Here is a 7,803-nt window from a genome sequence, read left to right on the forward strand (position 1 = left end):
ATGGAGGTTGACACTGAATGACCTGATACTCAACCCAGGTGAATTCTGCTCACCTTGAGCTCTTTTGAATTCCTTCCACAAGTGATAGCCACATTTCATCACCTCACAGCAACATTTAAGGGAGTAGCCTGGTAGAGTTCAAGAGCCACAGCATTAACTCAAGGATAAAACAACGAGGATGTATATTCACCAAGATGTGTCATTTTCAATACTTATTTTTTTTCTTAAAAGAGTTCAGAGATTCTTCTTTCAGTAAGGGATTCTTAATAACACATTGTATTTTAATTCAGCTATGCATCCAGAAAACCAAAGTATTCTAGAAATCTGCAAGTATTTTTGCCTTTGTTTGTTTTTGTTAAATTTCTAGATATATTTTCTAGCAACCCAATTTCCTTGGAATAAAATTGCTGTGTTTGAAACAGCCCAAGTCATCTTTTATAAGTATGGTATGGTGTATTAGTCCGTTTTGTGTTGTTATAACGGAATACCTGAGACTAGGTAATTTATAAGGAAAAGAGGTTTATTTGGCTTACAATTCTGGGATAGCTGCATCTGGCGTGGGCCTCAGGCTGCTTCTACTCATGGTAGAAAGTGGCAGCAGCCTATGGGTACAAGCAGATCACATGGCGAGAGGAAGCAAGAAAGAGAGAGGAGGTGCCAGGGTCTTTTTAACAACCAGCTCCCATGGAAACTAGTAGAGTGAGAACTCACTCAGTCCCCCTCCCCCAGGGAGAGCATTAATCCATTCATGAGGCATCTGCCCCCATGACTCAAACAGCTTCCAGCACTGCCACATTGGGGATCAGATTTCCACATGAGTTTTGGCGGGGACAACGCTTCCAGACTCTATCATATGGGAAGAGGGGGAAAAATGCTAAGTTGAAAGGATTTTTGGAATATTTAGAGAAAATGCAGATGGTATCTGTATGGTCTCCTGAATGTTATTTTCTGGCATACAGACTTGTATGTATCTTGAGTGTCTATAAGCAAAGAATGGCTGTACTTTTTTAAAGAGATATGTTTGATAATTATTAATCAATTGTATTAGTCTGTTTCTGTTGCTTATAACAAAATACCTGAAACTGGGCAATTTATTGGGAAAATGAAATTTATTGCTTACAGTTTCTGAGGCTGGGAAGTCTAAAGTCCAGGGAATATATCTGGTGAGAGCCTTGGCGATGGTGACAGTGATGGCTGAGTATCACCTTGTGAACATGGTGAAGCAGAGAGAGGCTAATCTCCTTATTCTCTCTCCTTTTAAAGCCCTCCAAACCATGCCGCTGGCCACCATTATTAATCCATTCATTACAGCGTGGTCCTACAATCTAGTCACCTCCTCAAGGCCCTACCCTTCAATTACCATAACAGGATTTCCCACCCTCAACAGTTACAGTGGGAATTAAGCTTATAATATATGGACTTTGGGGGACACAATCCAATCAACCCAAAGCATCAGTGTTCCCTGTATTCCTCTGTCTTTGAAAACAGAGCTTTTGGGGAAAATAAGTTTGAAAACATGTTTTCCAAAATAATATTCATCTTACTTAGATTTAAAAGCACAAATTACTCTGTCTTAGTTTATTTCATTGCTTGCCAAGGAGATTAACTCATAATGAAGTTGAATTCAATGAAAATCTCTAGTGAGTGAAATTAAGCCAATGGGCAAAATGTCTCCTGAAGCTAATCAGTAGGAAAAAGCACCATCAGTAGGAAGAATCCCATAGCCCCTCTGTCAAACCTCATTTCAGACCCTCTTTTCCATTCTTATTACTTCTGCCTTAATTCAGAATGTCAGCCTCTCTCGCCCAAAACACCAACACCTCTCTTTACTGGTCTCCCTGCTGCCAGCAGCAATCATTCCCCAAATAGCATCACCCACCCCTCACCCCCCACCCCCACACATACACATGTTGTTCTTAATAATGCAGACCTGATGTTATTTGAATTAAAAACTACTTGGCTTTAATTTTCTTTTTTTTTTTTTTTTTTTTTTTTTTTTTTGCAGCTAGGTGATGCCATGGAACTTAGCTATGACCAATAAGATGTAAATTGGGTGAGATTTCAATAAAGGGAACAAACAACTAACTGGGCATGACCTTTCTTGCCCTTCTCTCTTACCTCTGGATTCCTGCCTGGACCTTGATTTTGATAGTTGAAATTCCAGGCACTGTCTTGGACTGTAAGCCATGAGCCATGGATTGTAATGAAAAAAGTAGCCTAAATTCCTGGTGACTCTATGGATCCCCCATCTCAGCTCTGAATTGCCCAACCCCAGACTTCATGACATGAGAAATAAGTAACTTTCCATTCTGCTTTATCCATCATTGCTTCTGTTCTGCTTTTACCAGGAGAATGCAGTTCCTAACTGATAAAGGATATTAAGTTCCTTCAGATCCAGCATTCCTGCAGCTTCACTCCTCAACCTCATGGCCCATGTGGCCCTCCCTTTTCCTTCCTCCCACCCTGCTTCCCCTCCTTCAGCCAAGTGTGTTGCATACCATGGGCTGCACATTCAGAATAGAATGAAGAGCAACCCAGAGGCAATCCCTGCCCTTTTAGGACTTATAGTCCATTGGGGAAAGAAGGTATCTATTATGGATCCCACAGTATGTAATTATAAGGCCTGATAAATGCTATGGAGGACAGATGTAGGGGTACCTGAATTAGTCTGGAGAGTCCCGAGTGGCATCATAGAAAAAGTGGCATTTGAATTGACGTTTGAAGGATGAGTAGAGACCAACAAGAAAGTGGAAAAGATAGGGAAAGAGAGCAAAACTCCAGAGAATGGAAATATTGACCAACTTTTGAATCTAATTCAAGCAGACTTGTTAAAATACCAAGGATAGTAACCGTGATTGCAAAAGAATAGCAGTAGATACTGTCTTTGTCCATTCCAGGCTGCTGTAACAAAATATCATAAACTTGCTAATTTAAAAACAATAGGAATTTATTTCTCACAGTTCTGGAGGCTAGCAAGTCCGAGATGAATCCATCAGGATTGATGTATTAGTCAGTTTCCTTTGCTTATAACAAAGTACCTGAAACTGGGTGATTTATAAAGAAAACAAAGTTTATTGCTTACATTTCCTGAGGCTAGGAAGTTCAAAGTCCATATGGTAGTGGCAGAATGAGACCCAGAGGTCTTACATTGCAAGATGGTGGAAGCAGAGAGAGACAGACTCTCCTTTTCTTTTAAAGCCCTCAGAACCACACTCCTGACCACCATTTTTAATCCATTCACTACTGCACGGTTCTACAATCTAATCACCTCTTCAAGGCTCCACCGTTCAATTACCATAATAGGATTTCCCACCCTCTTCACAGTCACAGTGGGGGCTGTTTCTAGTACATAAAAGTGGGGAACACAATTCCAGTTTCAGGGAGTTTTGGGGGGACATAATTCAATCCACTGCAATTGGTGTCTTGTGAGGACCCAGCATCTGCTTCCAAGATGGAGCCTTGTCGTTGCATCTCTGGAGGGGAGGAACGCTGTGTCCACCCATGGCAGAAGGGATGGAAGGGGAAAACTCACCCCCTCAAGCCCTTTCATGAGGCACAAATCCTGTCCAAGGACAGAACCCTCATGGCCTAATCACCTCGTAAAGGTCTCATCTCTTAATAGTGTTGCATTGGGGATTAAGTTTCAACATGAATTTTGGAGGGGACACAAACATTCAAACCATAGCAGATATGATCATCTAAACCGGTAGAAAATTCAACTGGTTGATAAAATAAAGATAGCTTAACTGATCCTGTAGAAGGCTAGAAAGGAAACGAAAAGAAATCAGAAATGGAAAGAAGAAAAATGGCAGAAAGACCAGAACTAGCAGAAAGTAGGTAAATATATAAATTCCAACTATATCAAAAAGCACCATAAAAAGATGGGAAAAAAGCAAATATCAGTCAAAATGAAGCTGGTTTACAAATATTAATATCAGAAAAGTAGACTTTAAGACCAAAATCTTTTTAAGTAAAAATGTTCCATACTTAAAAATGATTCACTTCATCAGGAAACACAACTGTAATTGCAACCAAAAAAATAGCCTTAAAATAGGAAAAGTAAAAATCTACAGAATTATAAGGAAAATTGACTAATCCACGATCATAGATGGAGATCATTTCTCTCAGTAATTGACAAGATCAACAGAAAAAAAAAATAGCGTGAATTTATATATCCTGAGAAAAGCAATTAAGTTTATTCTAATGAATGTAACAAATGTTCGTGGAAGATTTATAAAAAGTAAGCAAGTCTGGAGCCACAAAGCAAGTCTCAGTGAATTCTGAATAATCAGTATCGTACAATTAGGTTAGAAATTATTTTTTAAAAAATTGAAAGACTTCACATTTGTAAATTGTAAACCACATTTTTTAATAGCTCATGTGATGAAGACATAAGGGAAATTTGAAAAATTAATGTTATGTGAGAATACAGCATATAAAACTTCTGCAATGCACCTAATGTAGTACTCACAAAGAAACTTAGCCTTAAATACTTATATTAGGAAAAAAGAACTAAAATTAACAAGCTAGATGTCCAACTCAAAAAACCAAAAAGGACAGAGCAAAAGGAAATAATGTAGGCATATCACACATTAATGAAATAGACTATAAGGATACAGCAGACAGAGGCAGCAATACCAATACAGTTTTTTTTAAAAAAGATTAATAAAACAAACCTCTGACAAGGTTTATAATTCCCTAGAAAAATTTAGCATTCAGACAGAGGCAGCAATACCAATACAGTTTTTTTAAAAAAAGATTAATAAAACAAACCTCTGACAAGGTTTATAATTCCCTAGAAAAATTTAGCATTAGAAAACGAAAGAAGTAATGAAAACCCAAATAATATAACCATTAAAGAAACTGAATCGGTAAATACTTACCAAGTAAAACAGATAAACAAACAGGCCTGGACAGTTTTCTAGAAAAATTCTAGCAAATATTCAAGGCACAATTAATCCTTATTTTATGAAAGATATTCCAATGAATAGAAAAATCATAAGCTAAACTTTCAAAAATTCAAGAATGTTTTATCATTAGAAAATATACTAATATAAATCACCTCATCAACAGATTTTAAAAAACATGATCATTTTAACAGCTGCAGAATATACTTTGATAGAATTAAACATGTATTTATCATTTTTAAAAACCTCTTAGAGGACTAGTAATATAAGGGACTTTACCTAATTTGATATGCTATCTACCAAAATATCAACAAAAAACTTGATATTTAATGGTGACAAGTCAGAGGCATTCAACTGAAAGAAGATAAAGACAAACATTCTCCTTATGGACATTTCTCTTTAAGATTGAAACAATGATTGAAAAGGGAGAAATAAATTTTTAATTGTAGAAGATATAATTGTCTCCAGTAAAATCATGAAAATTTACAGATCAGTGATTAGAGTAAAGACAAAGTACTGCGAGTACTGAAAAACTTCTGTGAAAAACTTATAAAACTAAAAACGATCCTAAAGAAAGTCTAAATAAATTGATGTTATCTTATGTTCATGTATGGAATGATTCAGTATATCTTGATTATGAAATATTCATTCAGAAAAATCCAGCTCCGCAAATTCATTCTTTTGGGCAATGCAGATCCAATCAAAACCTCAACTGCCTTTCTATGAAACTTAAGAAGATGCTAAAATTTATAAGCAGAGCCTGAGCAAATTTCTATGAGTGACTGAGAAGTTTTACAGAAGATGAACAAGGTTGGTAGTTAGAACAATTCTGTTAATAAAGCTATTGAAATTAATACATTGAGATATTGGCCCAGGGATAGGAAAAGAGAACTATATTACAGAGAGGCTATCGATAGACCCACATAGACTCCATCTTGACATGTGTCAAACGTGGCATCCAGGCTTCCTGGGGAGAGGACGGACTCAGTGAATGAGTCTAAGACAACTGACTACTCATATGTAAATACATTGAATTAGATACCTCCCTCGAGCCATTCACAGAAATAACTTTAAAGTAGTTTAAAGCAAAAGTGAAAAAGGAAACATTAAAACACTTAGGAAAACATATAAGCTATCTATACAATCTCTAGGTAGCAAAGCAGTTCTTAAAATAAGATACAAAGACCAGCCAAAAAGAAAAAAAAAATCAATATAGTAAATAACATTAAAGTTTAGAACTTCCCGTATGACAATATATAACTAAAATGGAAGCCATAGCCCAGGGCAATTTTCAGTGCATACAAATGACAAAAGATGGTAGGAAGAATATATTTTCAAACTCATACCAAGCCACTGAAAAAGGAAAAAACAGAAAAATGTGCCAAATGAAACAGGAAGCTCAATAGCCAAGCAGCCTAAGCATATAATAATCCTCTCAAATAATCATGGAACTTCAATTAAAATAAGAGGCATGATTTCATACCATTCAGATTGGCAATAATGAGAAAGTCTGACAATACAAACTGTTTTCAAATGTAACAGAGAGGCTATCAATAGACCCACATAGACTCCATCTTGACATGTGTCAAACGTGGCATCCAGGCTTCCTGGGGAGAGGAAGGACTCAGTGAATTAGTCTAAGACAACTGACTACTCATATGTAAATACATTGAATTAGATACCTCCCTCGAGCCATTCACAGAAATAACTTTAAAGTAGTTTAAAGCAAAAGTGAGAAGGAAAACATTAAAACACTTAGGAAAACATATAAGCTATCTATACAATCTCTAGGTAGCAAAGCAGTTCTTAAAATAAGATACAAAGACCATCCAAAAAGAAAAAAAAATCAATATAGTAAATAACATTAAAGTTTAGAACTTCCCGTATGACAATATATAACTAAAATGGAAGCCATAGCCCAGGGCAATTTTCAGTGCATACAAATGACAAAAGATGGTAGGAAGAATATATTTTCAAACTCATACCAAGCCACTGAAAAAGGAAAAAACAGAAAAATGTGCCAAATGAAACAGGAAGCTCAATAGCCAAGCAGCCTAAGAATATAATAATCCTCTCAAATAATCATGGAACTTCAATTAAAATAAGAGGCACGATTTCATACCATTCAGATTGGCAATAATGAGAAAGTCTGACAATACAAACTGTTTTCAAANGATTTCATACCATTCAGATTGGCAATAATGAGAAAGTCTGACAATACAAACTGTTTTCAAATGTTGGTAAGAAAAACTTTAGAGGTGTAGATTGCTACGGTCACTTGGCAAGGTGTATTAGTCCATTTCTGATACTTATAACAAAATACTGGAACTGGGTACTTTGCAAAAATACGAAATTTATTGCTTACAGCTTCAGAGGGTGGAAAGTCGAAATTCTAGGGAACACATCTAGTAAGGGCCTTGGTGGTCACAGTAACACAGGGGTCTCACGNAAAAATGTTAGGATCAAACTGAGTGGGTTTGGTGGGTGTTCATTAGATTATTATCCTTTTCTGTATGCTCAAAAGATTTTATAATTCAATAAAGAGGGCTAATGGGAGGTAAGGAAGAGCGGACAATAAGCGGGGGAAGCTCATTAGAGCAATTTTATCCTGAAAAGAAACAAAGAAACTGGGAGCAGCTGGAGAGAAGTGTGCACAGGGGGCTAGTTTTTAAAGTGGGTCATTCGAAGCATGTTTATATCTTGGTTGAAATATCTTCATGGTCAGGGGGAGACTGTCTATGCAGGAGAGAAAGCAGATAATCCGGGAACAAAGGCCATGGAGCAGTAGGCAACAGGATTGTGTCTGGAGAAAGCAGGACCCCATTAGAATTGTCATAGCAGAGAGGACCAGGGGAGACCAGGCACAGGCAGAAACGAAATCTTTGTTGGTGCAGTT

This window comes from Galeopterus variegatus, unplaced genomic scaffold, assembly GCF_000696425.1.
Source record: "Galeopterus variegatus unplaced genomic scaffold, G_variegatus-3.0.2 Scaffold2186, whole genome shotgun sequence".
Lineage (NCBI taxonomy): Eukaryota > Metazoa > Chordata > Mammalia > Dermoptera > Cynocephalidae > Galeopterus > Galeopterus variegatus.